General features: G+C 43.9%; 1 protein-coding gene across 2 annotated transcripts in view; it reads right to left on the bottom strand.

The window, feature by feature from the left end:
• The window catches only part of PID1 (phosphotyrosine interaction domain containing 1), a 203542-nt gene that overhangs the window by 19919 nt on the left and 169731 nt on the right, over nt 1-13892 (bottom strand). The gene's annotated exons all lie outside the window — the stretch shown is intronic.

Below are 13892 nucleotides of genomic sequence, written 5' to 3'. Positions count from 1 at the left end.
TTTTCATTTCTTTCCCAAGTTTAACATCTTAGAAATCCTGAGATTAATTTTCTAGTACTCAGAAGGTCATACGAAACTTTCCCACTGTATTCCTGCTGTTTTAAAATTCAACCAGAGGGAAGATGAGGAAAAGCCATCTGTAACTATGGGAATATTTTGGTGCATTAGAAGTCATGATACTTATGGTTTTACCTTTAACAGGAACCTAAACAACAAAACAAAAAAAACAAGCAAAATATAACCAAAGACACTTAAATAGAGGACAGACTGACAGTGCACAGAGGAGAGAGAAGAGGGAATTTCAGGGGAGAATGGGAAGGGTTTACAGGAACAAATTTAAAGGACACATGGACAAAAGCTAGGGCAGGGGGTGGTAATGAGAGGGAAGTGGGGAGGGTTGGGTGGGTGGGCTGGAATGGGAGTAAAAGAGAGAAAACTGTACTTGAACAATGATTAAAAAAATAGGATTATTAAAAAAAAGAAGTCATGATACTGAACAGCTTTTCCCAGAAGCTCCTAATTCTCTAACAATCAATTTAGTTTATCACTATCGTAGGAAAGAGATTATATACATATATATACATTTATATATACACACATACACAAGGATATATCCATGTTCATATCTTAATGCACACACTCATGTATCATTAACCGTGTGCAGTCAAAACTCTATAAATATTGATTATGGAAGAAGAAAAATATGATAGAATGCCAAAGCTATAAATCATGTGGCTAGAGAACCTCTCCCAAATGAAGGCTCCGATTCTGTAGGTTATCATTTCATGAATCTCAAGAGACACACATTTCCTGAAGCATCATCAGACTGTGACACTGTAGCCAAGCGTGCAAAAGGCGCCGCAGCCGTGTCTGTGAAATCCCCCATTAGAGCGGCGGCCACTCGCTTCCCCTCTCCCCCACGTGCCAGTGCAAAACAAGGGCCAGGGCTGATGAAAATCCCGGAGCCTTCTCGAGCTGCCCCACGTGTAGCCTCTCCAGCGGAGTTCAGCTCCTGGCTCAGGACTACCGTGGTGGCAAATTTACAGTTCTCAGGTGAGACAGACTGCACACACCTGGAGAGGTTTGGGCTCTGCTGAATGAGTCAGGGGTCCTTCACAGTATTCCTTTTTCAAAAGTCCATCTTCCCAAATATTTACATGTTAGGTATATTCTCAGGTCACAGCCAAATAATTGTGGATTTGGAAAAGCCCCAGGAAGCCATGGCCACTGTAGGGAAGTGCTGTGTGTACACCGGGGTATACACAGAGTATACAGATTCTCCTAGGCTTACAAGGGGGTTATGTCCTGATAAACGCATCACAAGTTGAAAACATCTTCAGTCAAAAATGCATTTGAGACACCTCACCTAACGAACACCATAGCTCTTCACCTAGCCTGCCTTCAGCATGCCTAGAACACAACATCCAAAACCCACTGGCCACACAGTACACTGCAGAGCACGGGCTGCTAACCTCCGTGGCAGTACGGGAGCCCAGCATCACCAGAAAGTGCCACCAGCCCAGGAAAAGATCAAAATTCAAAATGCAGTTTCTACCGAAGGCCCATCACTTTTACACCAGTATAAGGTCGAAAACCTGTAAGACAAACCACGGTCCATTGGGGACCATCTGTCCTTGCCCTTTCAGACACACACCTACTCTGCCATTAGCCATCTCGCCCTTCAGCGCCCACTCTCCACGTGGCAGTGAAGCGGCAGGCCAGTCACTGCGGGCCCACTGACAGACAGACCGTCGCTCCGTTCCTAGCTTGGCGTTGGTTTCAGTGCCTTCATGCCAATCGCCGTTCTTTGCACGATAAGTCTTTAAGCAGCTCCTAAGATTTGTTATGAAGAAAATAATGACTTGTTACCCACAATGGATGAGGAGCTGCCAGACCAGCAATGCATACAACATAAGAGAAAAGTATGAACAGAAGTTGGCAGGGGGCCCAGTGGAAGAAGTGGTCTGACTCCAGTGTTTCTGAGTTTCCAGTTTTCTTTCAGGGTTCTCTACATGCACTCCCAAGTCCTGGGTGCCTCGGGAACTCTCGTCCCACTGAGCAACTATCTCAAGAGCAAACGGCTATTCCTTTTTCCTACTGCACGGGGGAAGTGACATCCAACTGTCCGTAGAATTTTATAAAAAAAGAAAGGAACAGAAAGAAGATTCTAATCCATTTAAACAGATACATAGGTAAAATACAACAGCTCTCGGACCCTAGGATAGGTGTCTGAACCCTTGTCACTATCTGAATCGTGGACTTGACACAGCAAGCAGCTGGGCTAATCAACTGATCCGCAGTCTTGGACAAACGACTCAGTCCTGGCTTCCTCACCTACAAAGTGAGGATTCGGGCAGTGAGCGTTCGAGTGTCTGCTCTCTGCCAGACTCTGAGAACACAGCAGTGGGGGGAAAGAAGACACCGACAGCCACTACAGAAAATATCGATACTTACGGTATGGCGTTGTTACAAGGAAGAAATTAAACAAGACGGTGTGAAATAAGTGTCCGGCAGACTGTAAAGTTGCAAAAACAACGACCGAGACGAAAGCAGTGCCCGTATGATTTTTACAAACTGACGGGGCCCGGCTTGCTGTCCAACTCCAGTTCTTCTCCTCCAGGTCCCGAAGCTTCCTCCTTCTTCTTGCCTTCTAGGCCATTCAGTGGGTACCATTTCCCTCCTGTAACACCGGACTAAACCCTTCCCGTCCTGTCTGCAGCAGACAGGTGACAGAGCTTCCCAGCTGCAGAGCCCCAGAGCGATGTCAGGAGTGCCCTCTGGTCTCTAGCCCCGCAGGAGGACAGGGAAAGGTGAGCTGAGCCCCACAGAGGCCCGAAATCTCCCTGGCTCAGGATCCCGCTGCTGATGGCCTCCGCAGGACCCCGGCTGGTCCCTGCCCTCCACGTCCCGCCTCCAAAAGATCAGTTCGCTCAGGTGGTTTGACAGTATTATAATGCCAAACACTCAGTAATATAATGCTGGGTGTGAGGGGAAAACCCCCAGGTAGACGGTCTGTTTTAAGTACAGTTCTATTTCAACCCACGTGTTTAGCAGTAAGATTCCACGTGAAGTTTGTGCTCCTCCAAGGAGCTAATTAACCATTCCTACTTGCAGCCGAGACCCTTCCCTCCTAATTGCTGCTTTCCATGGAGCTGGGCTTAGAGGGCTTCTTTTTCAACAGACGGAGATCAATAAAGCGCTTGCTGCTTTGAAGACAAGTTTGTGTGGGGGGCCCTTTGTTCCTCCACAAGGCCTGATACATGACATAAATTTACTTGGCTCTCCATTGTCTAATCTGACCTGTGGGGAATGCTCATTTCAAGCGGGAAGAGAAAAAATGCTGGCCGGAGAAGTAGCCGGAGGCTACCTGGCATCGAGCAGACACAAAGGAGAAAAATACTCAATAATAAGTCCGGCAGCCGGTGCCAGGTGGATACAGACCGTGGGCAAAGAATGAGAAATCAGAGCGTTTTATTTTAAGCCATCGGAAAAGTTTCCTTTCTAGTAGGAGCTGAATTCAACAAAAGAATTTACTATGAAAACACATCTCTGTCTCAAACCATGTTTGTTCTTTCATGTGTGCCCAATAAAATAATTAGTGTGAAAACTGCTGTATTGCAATAAGTAAGTGATTTTAAGTGATATTTTGGCCAACTATAATAAGAAGGTATAAAAGCCTATGCCACAGAAATTTCATAGACCACTCATCAGTGCACATAAACATAATATAACCCCCTCTAGGAAGAACACAGATTTCTATCAATTAAGACATCTGTACGCATGTAAATGTATATACATGTGTAATACACATGTGCCACACTTTGGTTCAAATTATATGAACTCCTCTTTTTTTTCATGGGACACTTGTCATAAAACTGGAATTCTTATCTGAGTTATTGTGTCTATTAGGGGATTCAGTTTAATTTGGGGATTCAGTTTAATTTGAATACCATCAAAACAGGATCTTCAAAAACCGTAAACTCAGAAACTGTAAATACGTGACTCTGATGAGAGAATGAACAGCAAACATTTGTTCATTCAACATCAGACCATTTCTTAGCATCTAGGCTAATACGCCAGGGGCTGCTGCAGGCATGTGGAGGCACGAGTGAATAAAACAGACACAAGTGAAATAAGAAATTTCTGCCTTAAAGGAAGAAAAAACTGGTACATTCTGACTCGCTGTGGACCGAGTAGAATTGGTGGCACCTCCAGGGGCCACAGCAGCCTGAAAGGCAGGCCTCCCCGCCACGAGCCCGGACAGGAAAACCTCGGCTACACCCTTCCATCCTGCGTGGGATCCCAATCACTCCACTTGGTACCAACCCAGGTCAACTTTTTACCTTACAAACTGGACTATCACTTTTGGACATAAGGTAAAATGTAATTCTGTGGATTACAGCTGGTCTGATAATGAAATACCAAGTGACTCTCCCCAAGAGATACATGCTTTCTAAGGTTAAACCAGTAGTGAAACCCAAACAAAAAGTCAAGACAGGCCCATGGTCCAGGTTTCAGGATCTCCTAGGAGAAGGTTGAAGGATTAAAATTCAGAAAAAGTCCTTTGAATCCAAAGTTGTTCTTAGTAAGAACAACTTTAAGAGATTAAAAATTTCTCCATCTCTCTTTATTCAATTCTTGTTTTAATTATACAAATGAATGGCAAGTAAGGACCAAAAAGTATACAACATGGTTTTATATGCTCATAATGGTGCTAGGCAGGGTGGGATATAATCAACTAAAGAAAAGAGTTTGCAACTAAGTTCTAAGTGACAAACATGAAGTAGATCCCCAGCACCCAAGAGAGCAGGTGGTTAAGTGCCGGTTGCTCCTTACAACCCACGTACCCAACAGGAGGTCAGAAGAGAGAAAGTTTAACAAGGCTGACGTGAACTAGCCTTGAACAAGGGGGTGGAAGAGGTTAAAAGGGAAAGATTCCACGTAAGGTGTGGCTGAGAAATTACACACTCAGAGGGCAGAAGGCCATCTGACGAAAGCAGGGTTTTTGTTCTGGAGGAAACTGGCATGTGATGACGGACGTGTAAATGATTATAAGGAACTCGATGACGGGTAAGGATCCAGACGAGATAGACTCAGTGGCAGGAAGCCAAGGAAAACGTGACGGGGGTGAGTCCAATGATGAAAGCGGTGCTCACGGACGTTTCACCTGCTGCAGGTGGGCACACTCAACCACAAAGCGACCAGGCGGTCCTAGAGACAAATGCTGGTCGTCAATTGAAAACTATGCATGTTCTAGACTCTAGAAGATGGCACTCTGAGATATCAGATTCTGGTTTTGTGGGAAGCACTTCATAATTCTGTAAGCTATAAAAAAAAGTGATAGCGACGCAAAATAATTCTTATATATTGATGTGTAAATGCTGTCCTATCCAGAAACAGTTGGAGGAACTTCCCATGCCCCCTTCCATCCCCTGGCAGGGGAAACTATTTTGCTTCCATTCTTTCATTCATTCATTCATTCATTCATTTCAATAGCCCCAATCCACCCATGAGCTTGTTCTTCAGATTCTCTCCTCAAGTGGCTATAACAGCTGGGGGTTCCCGCAATAATTCATGGGTAGAACGAAATCTAAACACATGTGCGTTTTATGTCTGAGTGGACAAGATTTTGCTTTTGGTGGAAAGTCCTACTGGAGGATAAAGTCACAGCATGGTCCTGGGTACAGTGACAGAGGTCAGTGTCACTGCAAATGAAGAGAAGGGGAGAAACCAGGCTCTTTGAAGAAAATGAGAGACTACTGATGCTTGGTGTCCAAAGAGAGGCAAAGCTGGTCCAGCACATTAGCCTCCCGACATGCGCTCCCTCCCTTTGCCACGTGCGTCCACAATATTGCTGCCTAACCAGCCACCAAGTTTTGAGCAATTTGTTATGCCTGGCGGCCACAGATAACTGAACCACTCTGTCTTTTGTTAAAACATACTACCTACTTGTCTTTGACCTCTGTTCATATCTCTCTGGGAAGAAAGAAGTTTGGCTAATTAATTGGTCTCTCTTTAGGAAACTGGACTCCAATGTTAATTGTAGAACATTAATAAGGCCTTAGAATAATATAAGATAAATGAGTCTTTTCTAAAAAAATAACCATCTATCTCTGACTACAGTCCAGAATCAAATCAATTCTTTTTATCCAAGTTGCTTCTTTTTTTTTTTTTCCTTTCCTCGTAAAACCAACATGCTGTCTGAAGAGTCAAAAGATGTTCACAGGCTTCTTGCTAAAATCAATTTCCAGGCTAATAAATTGCATCGCCAGCACGATTCAAATGAATTCACATCAGCGTCCCCAGTGATCCGTCCTCTGATGTACTCTAATATGAGAGACCCTTATTTCCTGGATGTTCATTATCCGAAGGGAACAAAAGAAAGACAGAATTGCCTGCCGTCTATGTGGCCAAACAGTGTCTGTTCCTTGCTTTGTAGGAAGAAACAATGTTGTCGATTCCGCTGAAGGATTACCAGCTTTACTCGACACGGTATTTTTCCAAGATTTTTTTTTTTCCAAATAAAAAGTCACATACACAACTTTAACATAACAAACAGAAATGATTACTCCGGCTTGACCTCAAGATGTGCCAGATACCACTGGGGCAACACCAGAAGCAGAGAAACAAATACAAACAAACCAGAAGAGCACGAGAGTTCATGCACACACTCATTTTTCATCCCTGGTTCTGTCTGGTGTCCCTTCCTCCTGCGCACAAGCTGCTGCTTTTTGCTTCATTGAAATGAAGCTAAATACGGAAAACAGAATTAAATCTGAATGAGAACATGCCCAGTGCCGAGAAAGCTGAAATGATCTATGGGGAAAAATCAGAATTTAGCAAGTAACATACCTAAACATTCTATTGGAAATATCCTCCACAAATGAGAGTCTGGTTAAGATGATGCCACAGATTCGGCTAGCCAGCAGAATGGGTCGGCCTTAAGAACCATCTGCGAGCCCTCACTGGCAGTTTCCAGAGAGAGAGGCTGCAAAGGCACACATAGAACAACACTCTTCTCAAGATGACCAGTGCCCAGAGAAGGAGCAGAGCTTTTGCTGTGCACGTTTTCGAGAGCCGGATGGGAGCAGAGGGTATTTTTAATTAGTATTCAAAATGCACTGGAAATGGGACAGAGATATTTGCTGACCTACATGTTTACAAAAGAGTTAAAAGGAGATTAGAAATTCAGGGCCTTTCTCGCCGCTGAGGCAGATACAATGAGCAAGGTCAACTACGCCGTGGTGAATGGCAATGTGCCCCCCTGGTAAAGAGCTGCCAGAATAAATACGATCTCTGTGGGCTTGTCGGGGCTCCTTCTTTGCATGGGCACCTGAATACGGGAGAACCGTTTCCCAATCCTCTCCATTACGTCATCCCAGGATGAATGCACAATAGACTATTGTTGCATGTCTCCCTAGGAAATCAACAAAAACACATCCAGCATCTTTACCCACGGCCTAGTTAAAGTATTCTCTTTCTTTAGTGGAAAATACCACATTCTGAAAAGAAGAAAAATAAGTAAGTTCACAGGAGAAATGCTCCAACGGTCTTCCGTGATCGGTTTTGGTTTCCGGAAGCAGCTGGTTGTTTGCCAGCTGAGAAGTAGTATCAGTACTAACTACAGGTGACTGCTAAGGTGGAGAAAAGGCTTCTCTTCTGATTAAGGGAACGTTCAGATTTGTGAACTATGTATCCTGGGAAGATGCCTATCTGACAGAGGGCGTTCCCAGGATACTCCCCGCTGACATGCCTCCCAGAACTCATTGTGTGGGTGTCTCCAGTGCCTATTCTATTCTACTCTATTCTGTTCTTGACATAAAGTTTACTTACTTCTTTATTTTCTGTCTCCTCTAGTTAGAATATAAGGTACATGACCACAGGAACACTGTCTCTTTTCTTTATGGCATAGCACCAGTACCAGAGCAAGATATGGTGTATAGTAGACATTTGAAAAGTATTTGTTGAATGAGCCCTGGTTGGTGTCGCTCCGTGGATTGGGCTCGGGCTGCAAACCAAAGGGTCACCAGCTTGATTCCCAGCCAGGGCACGTGCCTGCATTGCAGGCCAGGTCCCCAGTGGGGGCACGTGAGAGGCAACCACACACTGATACTTCTCTCCCTCTGTTTCTCCCTCTCTTCCCCTCTCTCTAAAAATAAATATATAAAATCTTTTTTAAAATGTGTTGAACGCATAAATTCAGTAAATATGAAACAGAGCCTTGTGGGACATCATCGGTCTGCTTAGAACAATGGCTCTTTGCCAGTCACTTGTCTCCTTCCAGCCTGGAGTCATTGCCCTGTTAAAGATGCCTGAGAAGACTGACAGCTCAAAAGGTATGCCCACGGTTCTACGCACTGAGTTAATGAAATTGAGAATACATTCTTTTTTTTAAAAAGGGGGCGGAGCTTGATGAGGGCGGAGACTGCATCTGTATCTCCCGCCATTGACGGGATCACGTCCGTGTGACAGATGGATCTCACACTGATACATCTGTCAGTCATGAATCGTGCTACAGAGAAGCTCCATTACCACTGCTTCAAAAATCCGTGAAAGGTGATGCAGTCAAAAAAAACAAGTGTGATAAATGCTTTTAAAAAGAGACAGTGTGTGTCCAATGACCTGTAGGGTAATAAAACTAATAATGTCTTGCCCCAGTGTCAATATAGTTTTTAAATATAAGTTTGAGTTATTTCAAGGTTCCTTAGCTCAAAACAAAAGAAAACAAAGCTAACTTAGAGTGAAGTCATTCCTCGCCTTGAGACTAAACTGCGTTTTCTACAGGGGAAGATACGGAGGGAGAAATGGATGAGAAATGAGGAAGTGGGTAAGAAACAGAATAGAATTGAAGAAACTGGCGGGGCTGTGTGTGTGTGTGTGTGGTTGGGTGTGTGTTTGGTGAAGTTGATTAAAGTTGTATTGTTAGTTTTTAAATTAAAACAAGGATTGGTAAACTATATCACACAGTGTCTTGAATTCATATAATAAATACTTAAACATCTTGACCAACATGGAATGTATTTCTTAGCTCTCATTCATTATGATCCATGAAACTAACATTTATTGAATACCTACTTTCTTGTAGGTACCAGGTGAGGTGTTTTCACATGTGAGCACACATGTAAATTTCAGGATCATTATCACCTTCATTTCACAAAGGGGGAAACTGAGTCACATAGCTGTCAATGGATTTGTCCTGTCCCACAGTTTAAGGGATATCACCAGGGCTTGAACCCAGGCATTTTCTGCATCTGGCTTCAGTGTGCTTTATAGCCAACCATGCTAAAGGACTTAAGAACTGAACACTAAAGTCAAATAGTCCTAGCTAGCGAGTTCACTGTACACCTACCGGGAGGCCTTCACTTCACATGAGGACTCCAGCAAATACGATTCGATAAACCAACCGCAAAATCTGTCGAAAGCCATTTTAGTCTCACCTTGTGACATCCCCCAAAAGTGAAACTTCTTCATGCAACAGATATTTACTGGGTGAATATTAAGCAGCGGGCACTTGCTCAAGTGCCAGGGATGTAACAGGATGCAGAGTCCTTGGTTTCACGGAGCTTACACAGCCTAGTGGATGACACAGAGACACAAGCAGATACTTATAACTTGTGTGCTAGCTGCTGTGTTCTGGGGAACACTGGGAGCCACTGGGCCCCAAGGAGGCTCCAGACCCAAACTGAGGGAAACTGGGAGGCAGCCCAGGGAAGGAGATCAAAGGAGAGGCCCAAAGAACTGACATAGGCGAGACCAAGTGTTGAGGCTGGAGGGGAAACCGGTGTGTGAGCTACACGAAGAGGTTTGTCATCTCTCCTGAGCTCAGTGGTGCAGCTGCTCAAGGGTTTCAAGCAGGCAACAGCATTCATGGAGCTTTTTATCTGAGAAGTATCCTTCTGACTGCAGTGGGGCGAATGGATTGGGAGACCAGCAGCAGGCAGGCAGGGTAAGAGGCTATGGAGGTCATTAGAGAGAATAGAGCAGTGATAAGAATTATTGTCAGGTGAGATGGGAAGTAAAATCAAGCTGATTCATGATTGACTAGATGTTGCTGACCATGGGAGTGACGACATAGGATGAGATGTCCTCTCAGACACTTCACTGAGTGGGAGGTAGTGCCACTCACAAAAGAAAGAACAATTTAGGACGGGAAGTGATGAATTCAATTTTGCATAAGCTGCCTTTCTGTATCCCATAGACAGGCCACAGAGGACAGGCCTATGGCCTGGGCTGCACTCAAGTGATTACGCTTTGCAAGAAACTCTTTTGAATGGCAAGAAGCATTGCCCTTCCTTTCAACTTCCTCAAAACATAAGTAATAAATTGTCTCAGGATTAATTCTCTAAACCTGTAAATTCTCCCATTTTTGACAAAACCAAGTTCCATGTTGGAGAGAGGGGCAGGGCAAAAGCTTGCTTTTTGGTGTTTTTAAAGAGCCACATGGCAACTGCCCACTACGTGGGTGTTTAATGGCTTGAAATTACTTAGACTGTGGCCATTCTCTCTTAAATGAAGAGAAATTTTAGAAAGTCACAGGACCTAATCAGGCTACACTCTTCTATACTAATCATTTACTTCTTGGATTAAAAGAGAAGTAATTAAAGAGAAGTAAAGCCCACTGTACTTGGATGCTGCTTGCAAAGAGAGCCCATAGAATAACGTAGGCTTCCTAAAGGCAGCATAACTGAAAACGTGTAGGAGACGCGAGGGCAACTCTGCGTAGTCAACAGTTGGTGACTATGGAAACTGAAATGCAACGAGTCCAGAGCAGCCTTTGACGGGAGCCAGGTCTAGATGCCAATCGCTGGCCCCATGTCCATAGTTTGTTTTTCACTCGAGCCGCTTGCACAGATGAACAGCACATTCCTCAAGGTGCTCAGAGAGAAAGGCCTAGACTGGGTGCTAAGTCCCTGGGACTTCCAGGAACTGGTTTCAAATGGAGCTACGCACTTGGGTACCCTGACGGGAAATCTTCTTGTGACCAGCAGCAAGAATCCAGGATTGTAGCGTTCCCATCCAGTAACAAACAGCATTAAGTTCTAGAACAGTCTTTAGGTGAGTCAGGAAAAAAAAAACCCTCTTTTTCCCAAAGTAGAGTAAATATAACATATATGACCGGTAATGTTGGTGAATGAATTGGTCACTTTTGTGACCAATTAGATCTTCTACAAGCATCCTGTGAAAAGTAGAAATGGCTGGCTTTGTTCTGTGCTGGTAGTATCTGTCATCATAGGGAATATTAACCCCATATGTGTTACAATTTCTTAAATCCTTCCTCACTTTATACCCCCAGCCAAGTAAAAGGCAAATATGCACAGGCATTGCATACACACAGGCACACGCGTGCACAGCAATTTTTAAATTAAAAGAATGAAAGCCATAAGGAGACTTTTCCAAGGTTTATTGAGGTCATAATATTGTCTTGGGAAATGATTTTTTTCATTATATTTCTCTGTAAAGGAAGGCTACAAATGGACCTTTCATGATTTAAAAAAAAAAAAACCAGCAAAAGTTAGAAAAATGACAGAATTGCGTAAAGGCATTAACCTGGATGTTAAATTCGGCAGACTGTAGCTACCTTCTTGACCACTTCATAATCTCTTCTAACGCATTTCCAAGAATTCCGCTCTAGGGGTCACATGGTTGATGAAAGTCATGCATATGCTTCAGAGTAAGCTATTAATGTAAGTATAGGCCCCAACTAAAATATTTCATGAGTACTGGAACAGCATAATTTGCATTTTTTCATGTAACCCAAGAAAACCCTCACAGTTCACAAGCACACTTACTACCTTTAACTCCACTGCAGCAGAAGAAAAACAAACATATAAAATGATGTTTTAAGCCACGCGTGCACAGGCACACACACACGCGCACACACACACACACACACACACACGGCCACATCATCATAAATAAATGATCAAAAAGGGCACAATAGTAGCTAGCATACAGTAGAATCTAACATTCTATTCCCTCATTCATTTATTTGTTCACTCGGTCATTCACGTATTCATTCATTTATTGAATGTGTGAATATGCCTCCCACTGTCTAGGTGATGAAAAAACAGAACATCAAACAGTCCCTGCCTTTGGAGCCCTTGTGGTCTCCCAGGAAGATCGGTGAGTTCCAGTTCAACCTGCCAAGTGCCATGAGACAGGGGAAGTGTATCAGTAGGACCGGAGAGGTCCAAGGAAGTCCCTCAGAGGGGGGAGCACTTGGCCTGAAATTTGAAGAGTACACAGGAGCTAACCAAGGATTTAGAACAGCCACTTCTTGTAAACCATTCTCCTTTTTGTATTTAGAAGAATGCTCTAAACCACTGGCAAAATACAAGTAGCCTTGGTACCGTGGGTAGAGCTAGGGGCACGGTGACTGCTTCATTAATGTTAGGGCCTTTCTACAAGAATATGATGACACTTCAGCTGGATTTGAACATACTCCTGATTTTCCACCCCTGATCCTCTGGCCCTTCAGAGACAGACGTTTGGAAAAGAGCAAGTTTCTGTGTGGGCACTGCATGTACACTAAGGATTCCTTTCTGAATACCAGACGGTAATCCCTTCTCCATTAAGTCATCAAAAGGCTGGAGCTGCATCACAGACACCCTGTGGGAAAATCACAGTCTTATATCTAGTGTGATTTGCCCGGCCCACTCATGTTTACACCCCTTTAACACCCACAAGCCTCTCGGGAGGGGGTCCTTGAACTCTACAGGGACTGATTGTGAAGAATAAATGACGGCCCCCATAAGAAGCCCCTGTTTCATTTCTAACTATCATTTCCCAGTGAATGGAAACATTTACTACACCCTTCTTGCAAAAGTAATTTAATTTCTATAATGGCCATAATATTGAAATTTCTCCTTGGTATTTTCAAATGACCGGGATCACTCTCTCTGGCTTTGAGCCACCACGGCATCATATACAAATCTACACAAACAATGGGTATGTTATTCTCTTGTCAGCGGGACTGGCATCCTCAAAGTCAAAACAGGACTGAGTACTTTGATGCAGCACTAGGAGTGCCAAGGAATCAAATAATGCCAACTCTGTCCTTCATTTATGAGTCAGGCATATTTCTATTCTTTTACAAGTTCATAAACAATAACAGACTAAGAGAAAATGATGCATAAATAGAAATGGGTGTCTTAAGAAGTCTTACAAGTTTTGAAAGTACTCCCATGCCTTTTAGAAGCTCCTGCTTTTCCCAGAAATAAATTACTATTACCATTATAATTTTAGTATCTGGAAGTTGACTAACTTTGTACAGGCCCATAAATGTGAGCTCTGACGTAGCCACAGGCTTTCGGGCTCACTGACGTGTTCACGGAGGTTTTCCTTCAAAGTTGCCACATTGCAAACAGGTATTCTCATGGATTTGGTAGTTTGGCTTCTGCTGTTTCCAAATAATGTACTTGCCGAGCTTCGTGCCGGCTTTGCGCATACCTCCTGCCTGGAGACGGGAGTTAAATCAGATGAGAAAGATCAGGACGGGGTGCAAAAAGATGTGCTGGGAAAAGAAGGAGCTCCTGAAAGCCACTGGAGTACTTTCAAAACTCAAATCCAAGCTTAAAAGCTCTCTCCACCACCCGGTGCTGTAATACGAGAGCAGTCCTCAGCCAGGTCCTTACACGCAATTATAGGGCCTAAAATAGGGTTATCGTCACAGACTGGGTAATTGCTGCCAGCTTTAAGCTGGCATTTGCCTAAGTAACCACAGGTAGCTTAAAAGACAATTTATTATGAAAACGAAGCTTCGTCAAAAAGTGGGAGGATTAGATTGTGGCTTCCTGCACAGCCCTCCTCTGCGTTGCTGGAATTTGGAGTGAGCGTGTCTCCTCACGGCACCGATACACTCCCGTCTGGAACAGAGCTACCGCTTGCCACTT

This window comes from Phyllostomus discolor, chromosome 4 (genome assembly GCF_004126475.2).
Source record: "Phyllostomus discolor isolate MPI-MPIP mPhyDis1 chromosome 4, mPhyDis1.pri.v3, whole genome shotgun sequence".
Classification (NCBI taxonomy): Eukaryota; Metazoa; Chordata; class Mammalia; order Chiroptera; family Phyllostomidae; genus Phyllostomus; species Phyllostomus discolor.
The sequence above is the reverse complement of the archived record's forward strand: the minus strand, read 5'-3'. Positions and strand labels throughout refer to the sequence as shown.